The sequence below is a fragment of the Phyllobates terribilis genome, unplaced genomic scaffold (assembly GCF_046119375.1).
Source record: "Phyllobates terribilis strain yellow unplaced genomic scaffold, ASM4611937v1 Scaffold_5__5_contigs__length_657084704, whole genome shotgun sequence".
Classification (NCBI taxonomy): Eukaryota; Metazoa; Chordata; class Amphibia; order Anura; family Dendrobatidae; genus Phyllobates; species Phyllobates terribilis.
The window spans coordinates 505740032-505751077 of NW_027362765.1; positions in this window are offsets into that span (position 1 = coordinate 505740032).

Consider the following 11046-nt stretch of genomic DNA (forward strand, 5'->3'; position numbering starts at 1 on the left):
GTACTCATTTATGCTGAGCACTGTATATTTGGGTCTTTTGTTTTGATGGAAATAATAATGTTGCAGAATTTTTTTTTGTCAAATGTGATAGAATCCGCAGGTGAGGCTCCAAGTGCAACACAGATGAGAACAATGTACAGTCCTTACACCAACAGGTAGCAAATACTGGTGAATGGCATCTGGTAATTAAGGAGCTAAAATCCTCAAATCTTGAGATGATCATATAGCGATAATGATAAAAGGCTGTACACATGGCTGTAGACAGCGCCAACATGCTGTCATTTTTACATGGTGACTGTTTTACTAAATAGACTGCAACTGGATTTGTACGTAAAACCATGCTTTACCCGTCAGCCAGTCAAGGTCAAGCAGCACATGCAACACCAGAAAAGACCACTAGATGGCCATGTAGTACTGCCACGTCTGTGCTTCCCAGAAGACAGCAGCAGCGTCACTCTTACAGTAGGGTTGATTTCAGATTACCTAAAGATGTCTAAGCTCGTCTTTCTTCTGCTGCAACAAACAACGAATTGGCAAAAGAAAGCAGCTGTTGATTTTGTAATGTGTTTATGGAAGTACAAGTTTATTAACAGCATTGTTGTCACTATCCCAATGACGTCAGCACATGCACTGGGATCCTACAGGGGACCCACCACTTTCCTGACAGCCAAACCCCAATAACAATCGGAATTGAAATAACCTATTCTCCGGTGATAATTCCTATTGTTTATTTAGGGTACAACCAAAGCCCCACCAGCACCATTCATGACCTAGCCATGCGCCTCCTGAAATGTGGCTGATGCTTCTCAACAATCTTCTGCTTGTTTATTTTACTCACTTATATAGCGCCATTAATTCCACAGCACTTTACAGACATTATGGGCACAATCCACATTCCCTATCAGGATGTCTTTGGAGTGTTGGAGGAAACCGGAGAACCAGGAGGAAGACAACGCAAACACAGGGAGAACATACAATCTCCTTGCAGATGTTGTCCTTTGTGGGATTTGAACCCAGGACCCCAGCGCTGCAAAACAGTGCTAACCACTGAGCCACTGTGCTGCTTGTTCATATTTTTTATTTTCTTTGGTAGTAGGAGTGTACACTTTTGTTTTAATTCTTATGAAAACATTTTAAATAAAACAGTATATGCTATGCCACCACTATACAGTAAAGCCCACTGTAAAGAAAAAAAAATCATGTACTGTGTTTCTTTGCATTGTTCCTTTATATAGGAAAGCGTAGTCTGCTTCACTTTCCAATACCGTAAAACAAATGGTTTGCAGTCGTATACCTGGCAGACAGAGGCCCGAAAGAACACACTTTTGGGCTCCATCTGAATGGCTGCCTATGTGAATGTTACAGCATATGTCAGGAAAGCTGTGGACGTACACTGGAGGCTAAGTACACTTAAAGAATTTGTCCACCACTTTTACATTGATGCCCTATTTCGGATGACATTGGACTGATTATCGGATGCACTTGTAGCATGCTACAATTGTTTTTTTCATTCCAAATTGGCATGAGAAAAAAAAAAAAATGCCGATCTGCACCACTGCCCCATAGGATAACATTGGGCCGAGTGCTATCTGGTAAAACATCAGACAGCACTCTGTTGTGTTATATGCTCGTGTGAGCGAGCCCTTAAACTCACCTCTGCTGCCAGCACCATTCAAGTGGCGGTGTCAGCACTGGCTCTCCCAGGGATCATGTCATATTGTTTCACTCCCTTCACCTTTGGACGAATCAGGCATCAAGAGGAAGTCAGAGCATTTCCTCTTGATGATGTCTGATATGTCCTATAGGCGGAGCGAAGCCAGCGCTGATTGGGGGCAGGCATCGCGTGACATAATGTGACACGGCATCATAGGGGAGTATAAGTGTTGTTATTTTACTGGGGGCAAACAGGCTGATTGAGAAGGGGCTGTCCCAGTAGTGGATAACTACTTTATTGTTAAGTTCCCATTATCTGTTTTTGACGCTGCATATTTTTGTTGTGCCTTGCCACAATTCTGTCTCTGAGCTCCTTGGGCAGTTCCTTTTGAGCTCATGATTCTCATTTGGTCTGACATGCACTGTAAGCTGTGAGGTCTTATATAGACAGGTGTGTGACTTTCCAAATCAAGTCCTATCAGTTTAATTAAACACAGCTGGACTCCAATGAAGGAGTAGAACCATCTCAAGTGGGATCACAAGGAAATGGACAGCATGTGACTTAAATATGAGTCTGATCAAAGGGTCTGAATACTTATGACCATGTGATATTTCAGTTTTTCTTTTTTAATACATTTGCAAACATTGGAGACTCTCATCCAGACCTGGGTACCAAAGAACCTGTAAAAAAAAGAATAAAATAAAGTTTATACTTATCTTCTGATGTCTTCCCGGTGTTTTCCCACCGTCGCGAGGTGTGTGAACGACCTGCCACGTCATTGAGTCATGTGACCCATCACATGACTCAATGACGTCACCGAAGGTCCTGCACACAACAGCGTGAGCCGCTCAAGACTCCGGACGGGGCACAGAATGCATCGGTAGGTGAGTATAAACTTTATTTTTTTATTTTTTACCATTCTGATTCTTTTTTTTTTAACTATTACTTGGTCACACTATATAAATCCATGCTGGTTGCATGGATTTATATAGTATGAACAAGTTGTCAAGCACTTTTCCAAGTGATGCTTGAATCACTTGGAGAAGTGCTTGATAACCCGCATGCGGAAATGCATGCAAAGACGCTGCAAAGACGCCTCACATACGCTTCTACCTGGCAGAAAAACCGCATGTAAAATCCGCATGCGATTTTCCCGCCAGGGAGAAGCGTAAAAAATATGCTTCATTTCCGCAACGTGGGCACATAGCCTCAATCAGACTAACCTCTACAACATGGGCAAGACCAAAAGAGCTTTCTAAGGATGTCAGGGACAACATCATCGACCTGCACAAAGCTGGAATGGGGTGCAAAACCATAAGTAAGACTCTGGGTGAGAAGGAGACAACTGTTGGTGCAATAGTAAGAAAAGGAAAGAAATACAAAATGACTGTCAATCGATATCGATCTGGGGCACCATGCAAAATCTCACATTGTGGGGTATCCTTGATCATGAGGAAGGTGAGAGATCAGCCTATGATGATCTCAAGGCAGCTGGGACCACAGTCACCAAGAAAGCCATTGGTAACACATTACGCCTTAAAGGTTTAAAATCCTGCAGTGCCCGCAAGGATCCCCCCGCTATAGAAGGCACATGTGCAGGCCCGCCTGAAGTTTGCCAATGAACACCTGGATGATTCTGTGAGTTATAGGGAGAAGTTGCTGTGGTCAGATGAGACAAAAATTGAGCTCTTTGGCACTAACTCAACTCGCCGTGTTTCGAGGAAGAGAAATGCTGCCTATGACCCAAAGAACACCGTCCCCACTGACAAGCATGGAGGTAGAAACATTATGTTTTGGGGGTATTTCTCTGCTAAGGGCACAGGACTACTTCACCGCATCAATGGGAGAATGGATGGAACCATGTACCGTAAAATCCTGAGTGACAACCTCCTTCCCTCCTCCAGGAAATTAAAAATGGGTCATGGCGGGATCTACCAGCAAGACAATGACCCAAAACATACAGCCAAGGCAAGAAAGAAGTGGCTCAAAAAGAAGCACAGTAAGGTCATGGAGTGGCCTAACCAGTCTCCACACCTTAATCCCATAGAAAACTTATGGAAGGAGTTGAAGCTCAGAGTTGCCAAGCAACAGCATCAAAATCTGAATGTGTTAGAGATGATCTGCAAAGAGGAGTGGACCAAAATTCCTCCTGACAAGTGCACAACCCTCATCATCAACTACAAAAAACGTCTGACTGCTGTGCCTGCCAACAAGGGTTTTGCCACCAAGTATTGAGTGTTTTTTGCCAAAGGGATCAAATACTTATTTCTCACTGCAAAATGCAAATAAATTCATCTAATTTATACAACGTGATTTTCTTGATATTTTTGGGGGGGGATATTCTATCTCTCAATGTTAAAATTAACCTACCCTTAAAATTATAGACTGTTCATGTCTTTGTTAGTGGGCAAACTTACAAAAACAGCAAGGGATCAAATACTTATTTCCTTCACTGCATGTATGTATTTTTTTTTTTTTTTACTTTTTTTCTGGCAGCAGGTAGAGATTTATGTAGTAATGAGTAAAAAGAATACACAAGAAACACCAAGTATTATACAGGGAGTTTAGTATTAAAGGGAATAGAACAGTGCAATATCAGTAACATTTCATCAAAAATCAGTCAAGAGACACACATGGTCAAAATTGTTGGTACCCCTCGTTTAATGAAAGAAAAACCCACAATGGTCACAGAAATAACTTGAATCTGACAAAAGTAATAATAAATTAAAAATCTATGACAAGGAACAAATGAAAGTCAGACATTGCTTTTCAACCTTGCTTCCACAGAATTTTTAAAAAAATTAAACTCATGAAATAGGCCTGGACAGAAATGATGGTACCCCTGAAAATAATGTGACAAAAGGGACATGTTAAATCAAGTGGTGTCCACTAATTAGCATCACAGGTGTCTACAATATTATAATCAGTCAGTGGGCCTGTATATAGGGCTACAGATACTCACTGTGCTGTTTGATGACATGGTGTGTACCACACTCAACATGGACCAGAGGAAGCAAAGGAAAGAGTTGCCTCAAGAGATTAGAAAGAAAATTATAGACAAGCATGTTAAAGGTAAAGGTTATAAGACCATCTCCAAGCAGCTTGATGTTCCTGTGACTACAGTTGCACATATTATTCAGAAATTTAAGATCCATGGGACTGTAGCCAACCTCCCTGGACATGGCTGTAGGTGGAAAATTGATGACAAATTAAAGAGACGGATAATATACGAATGGTAACAAAAGAGCCCAGGATAACTTCTAAAGAGATTAAAGGTGAACTTCAAGCTCAAGGAACATCAGTGTCAGATCACACCATCCGTCGATGTTTGATCCAAAGTGGACTTCATGGGAGACGACCAAAGAAAACAACATTGTTGAATAAAAATCATAAAAAAAGACAGGCTGGAATTTGCCAAACTGCACGTTGACAAGCCACAAAGCATCTGGGAGAATGTGCTATGGACAGATGAGACAAAAATGGAATTTTTTGGCAAGGCACATCAGCTCTATGTTCACAGATGGAAAAATGAAGCATATCAAGGAAAGAACACTGTCCCTACTGTGAAACATGGAGGAGGCTCTGTTATGTTCTGGGGCTGCTTTGCTGCATCTGGCACAGGGTGTCTTGAATCTGTGCAGGGTACAATGAAATCTCAAGACTATCAAGGGATTCTAGAGAGAAATGTGCTGCCCAGTGTCAGAAAGCTTGGTCTCAGTCGCAGGTCATGGGTCTTCCAACAGGATAATGACCCAAAACACACAGCTAAAAACACCCAAGAATGGCTAAGAGAAAACATTGGACTATTCTGAAGTGGCCTTCTATGAGCCCTGACCTAAAACCTATTGAGCATCTTTGGAAAGAGCTGAAACATGCCGTCTGGAAAAGGCAACCTTCAAACACGAGACAACTGGAGCAGTTTGCTCATGAGGAGTGGCCAAAATACCTGTCAAGAGGTGCAGAAGTCTCATTGACAGTTACAGGAATCGTTTGATTGCAGTGATTGCCTCAAAAGGTTGTTCAACAAAATATTAAGTTAAGAAGAACCATCATTTCTGACCAGGACTATTCCAGGAGTTTAATTTTTTTTACAATTCTGTGGAAGCAGAAAAGCAATGTCTGACTTTCATTTGTTCATTTTCATAGATTTTTAATTTATTATTACTTTTGTCAGATTCAAGTTATTTCTGTGACCATTGTGGGTTTTTCTTTCATTAAACGAGGGGTACCAACAATTTTGACCACGTTTATAACACACTCAACATTTAGATGCAAATTCAATCACAAAACTTTCATGTGTAAAAAGTTTTAAATTTAATAGAAGATTTGACGATCACCTTCTGCAGTATCAAAAAAGTAGTTTACAACATTAGTAGTCTCACTGCTACTAAAGAACCCTACCCTCATGAGGGGGATACACTAGAAATAACAGTATTGCTGCTTCCCAGGATTCTGCTGAACAGACCCTACATCACCACAGATCCTTCTCATCATACAATCTATTTTTTCTTTAATGCGCCTGTGGACCAGCTCATCATAGCATTTATTGCTAACTCATTGTGTTCCTCGTAGGTCTAGATCAGTGTTTCCCCAAACAGATCATGTTTTCAGGATTTCCCTAGTATTGCACAGCTGATGGACTTATCAAGGCGGCAGACATTGCCACGGGTTCTCTCACCTTCTTCAGTGCAACACTAAGAAATAATCCTGAAAATATGATCTATTGGGGGCTGTGAGGACTGCAGTTTGGGAAACACTGATCTATGTTCTTTGAAGCTCAAAAAAATTCAAAGCAACACCTGAATCTGGCCAAATAAAATGGAGAGCAGCAGCCAAAGTTTGTTTTATTTGCTTAGAGATCCTGACATATTTTGTTCAGGTGCAGCAGCCATATTGGTTGTCACCTTTAAATTAGCTTCACAGAAACTTTACGTTTGCCAGCGTGTTCAATAACATGACGAGGTTTTAACATCAGTTACCAAGAAGAAGATTCAACAGTGGAAAACTAGTATGTCTGTACTTCTCAGTTTAATTTATGCAGAAATGACCCTGCAATAAAACAGAACATACATCGACGCTTAGGCCTTAGTTTTCTAATCTGCAATTGAACCTTAAAATGTGCAAAATGGATTCAATCAATTCTAGCAAAGGCTAAAAGAAGAATTAGTGAAAGGTAGATTAAGAATCAGGTGAGATCACAATGACTTTACAAAAGCCATACTAATTTAGTAAAGGGAAAGTGTTCTCAGACAACTCCATGGTCTGGCCTGCCTACAACTGTGCAAACATTAAGAAGGTTGTACACTCACGCCAATCACAAGCAACTGCATTCTGGGCAGCAGAGTTAGACATGCAACCAGCGAGTATTGTGGACATGTCCTCGTCCAATTAGCAGGACTTCTACACCATACGCAGTAGGGGACTGAGACATTCCCACCCAGCATACAGTTCTGGCTTTCATCACCTGATATCACATTGGTCAGGAAAACATGCCTGTAGATCCCCTGGTCAATGCCACCAATGAAAAGTGAAAAACATTATTGCAATTCTTAAGGCTATGTGCCCACGTTGCATTTATGAAGCAGAAAATTTCTGCTGCATAAATGCAAGTCCTCTCCCGGAAAAACGCATGCGGAATTCCGCACGCGTTTATCGCGCATTTTTCGCGCGTTTATCACGCGTTTTCCACATGCGGAATTGCCTTGCGTTTTTTATGCATTGGACAAAGGCAATTCTGCTTGCGGAAACGCAAAATTAAATGACATGCTGCGGATTTTTTAACGCGGCATAAACGCTGCGGAAAAATCCGCAGCATGTGCATAGAACTTGCGGAATCCCATTGGGGACCATGGGGTGCGGATATACATGCGTTTTTCAAGCGTTTACGCTGCGGAAATTCCGCAGCATATACGCTTGAAAAATGCTACGTGGGCACACAGCCTTACACTACTGCATATGAACGGCATCATTAAGAGGGTGTGTCCAGTATAGGGGAACCTGTTTCCCAGCTACAGTTTAACAAAAAAACAAAAACAAAACCATACTCTGCTTTACTCACCCTGTCCGCGTCCAGTGCAGAGTCTCTGCCGCTGCTGCTCCTGGCGGTAATTATTGTCTGTAGCGCTGACATCAAGTCGACACTACCGCAGCCAATATAGGAGCTCAGCGGCTTTGCTCGAGTTGATGGCATGAACACTCAGAACCGCTGAACCTAGGAATTGACTGCAGCGCTGTCAACATGATGTTAGTGCTGCAGACAATAACAGACACCGGGAACAGAGGCAGAGACTCAGTGCTGGACCTGGGGAGATTGAGTAAAGCTCCATTTTTAAAAAAAACTGTAACTGAAGATTGGCGTTTCTGAAATCAGAAAACCCCCTTTAAGAAAACCAGTTTTTACAGTCCAGGAAAACATTAGGAGTGTGCGGCCCAGAAATACCAGAATTGCCTGTATGTGATATAATAAATGTTAGTATATCAACCATTATATTAAAGAAGTTGTCCACTACTTTTACATTGATGCCCTATCCGTAGGTTAGGGCATCAACGTATGATCGGCCGGGGTCCTGCACTGCACATCCGCCTCCCATTCAATTAAATGGGAGGCGGATGTGCAGTACACCGCGGTGGCCACTACCACTTAACGGCGGAGCCCCGCAGGCAAGAACTTCCGGCCGGCGGCACCGATAACAGCTGATCGGTGGGGGTGCAGCGTGTGGGACCCCGGCCAATCATGCATTGATGACCTATCCTATGGATAGGGCATCAATGTAAAAGTAGTGGACAACCCACTTAAAAAAAAAAAAAAAAGAAAGGAATGTTCTGGAAATATCCTGAAACTCATTTCTGAAGGGGAGTGCAAACAGAGACCAATTAAAACCTGGTATGAATTGTTCATTGGCAGTGTGATCAGATTGACTGTTTTATCTTACGGCCCAATCTGCGAGGGTTACAATAGAGATGCAATTTCTAGCATGTTTATTTACAACACGATTATAGGTCAGACAGAAAATCAGCTTTCAATTATGCAACGGGTATAATGAAATGTGCTTCATACTTTGTTAGGAAGATTGTGATCCATGCCTTCTTTTCCTTTACAAATCATGGAGAAAAAAAATGAAACAAGCCCCACGTATGTCAGCAGAAAACCTGCCTGGATATATTGTGCTCTATGAAAATTGGGGACCACTGACATAAACATAATGTAGATTTTGGGGAATTTCACAGTGAAATCAATGGCAAATCCTACACATGTGAATGCCGTTAAACAGCACAGCTGTTTCTAAAAATAAGGAACAGGGGACAAGTCTAAATCAGTAAACTGAGTGGTCTGGGGCTGTTGGGTTCCTTCCCTTTGACCTGGGCATTGTACACTACAGACCTCCTCCCAACTGGTATTTGTTCTCTGCAAACAGTCCTGCTCCATTACACAATAGGTATAGTGATAATATCAAGCTGGGGAAAGACAAGTCAGGAAAGGGTGCAGAGACTTTATCAATGCTGTGTGCCTATAGATTAAGCTGGCCTAGCAAACAGAAATCTTAAAGAATGCCAGGTTTTCTATGGAGGACTACTGAAATGAAAGGACATAAAACACTTGTGTGGATATTTTTTTTTCACATTGCTTTAGCTGGGAGTAAAGCTGGCTATATGGATTTAAAGGAAGGAGTTCACTCCTCAAACTATTTATATGCGCATGTACCGCTCTCAAGGACAAGTCCAGCAATACCTTTACATAGTCAGTCAATTCCTCCATTACTGAGAAATTACCATTTTAATTGATATGTAAATGAGGCTGATGAGCTATCTGTAGATCTGAAGCCTCTGTCACTCCAGCTCTGTTCTCCACCCAGCCCTGCCTTCTTTCTCTTGACTGACAGCTTCTATGCTGTGTGACTTCAGGAAAAGAAGCCGTTAGTCGAGCACAAGGAAGTGACGCTGGGTGGGAATAGAGCTGGAGTGACAGAGGCTTCAGATCTACCATAGTCCTTAGGCGCATTTACATATCAATTCAAACAACGATTTCTCAGTAAGGACTGGCCATGTAAAGGTATTGTTGGACTTGTTTTTTGCACATATAAATTGTTTGAGGAATGAAATTCTGTTGACAGATTCCCTAAAGGGCCTCATTCAGAAGTCCATTTCACATATATGTTTTATCCGTATTTTTCAAGGGCAGAGCACACACCCAATTGCAGTCTATGGTGATTTACACATGTTTGTTTTAATTTGTACACAGTATGTCCACAAATAATAAAAAACAACAGAGACACGTCTGATTTTGATGCAACTGGCAGATGAAAATGACCCTTTCAAATCAATGGGTCACAGGAGAAGTTTGGAAATGTTCGGGGGGTTTTTTTGCATACAAGAAAACTTATGCCACACTGATGGTAAAAAATGGACATACAGACAAAAAAAAAATTAAAAGATGAATATTTGATCTAGAACACTGATGAAAAAGCAGTACACTTTTACTTGTACGCAAAAACTAAAAAACTAACATCTGAATGAGGCGTAAGGCAAGAACACTGCAGTAAGAAAACCGTACTATCGCTCTACGGCGGGGTTCAGACCAGTGTATGCAAAATCATCCGTTTTTGGCCTTGAAACAAAAGACAGATGAAATTTCATCGGTATGTCTGTCTTTTACATCCACATGACATCCAAGTTTTACATTAACAATGTGATAAATTATAAAAAGTTAAATATAGTTTCCTATGATAATAACTGCAATGGATCTGTAAAAAAAGAGGGGAAGCTCTATGGATGGTAACGTGTATGTGATCCGTTTTTTTGCAAGGCAAGTCTAAACCAAAATGCAGATGAAAGTAGTCCGTGCTGTGATTTTTGTTTTATACATGCTGATCATCAGTCCATTTGTAAAAATGTTAACGTGAACTACCACACGGACTGGCATAGATTCTTGTGCTGTCAATATGAGATCTGTTTTGGCTATGGAAAGAACACGGACCGATTATACAGTCGTCAGTATGAGTCCAAAATCAACCAGGTGTTACTAGGACTGTTCTCAGAGAGAATGACTGTCTGATAGCCTTACCTATGTTCACACGTTACGTTTTTTGCAGTGTTTTTTATGCAAATTTATGTAAATTAAAAGCTGCTTTTTACAGTACCAGAAAAAGCTATGAGATTCCAGAAATCTCCTGCACACACATTGTTTTTTTCCTGACTGATTTGGAAAACTGCTGCATTTTTGCAAACTGCAGCATGTCACTTTCAGCGTTTTTTCAACCGTAGAAAGCAATGAGTAAGTTCAAAAACTCAGCAAAAAATGCAGGTATCAAGCTTTGCTGAGTTTTTAGTGAAAAAAGCAGGTACAGCAGTATGTGAAACTCATTTATTTTTGTGATTTTCCCAACTTTAAACCA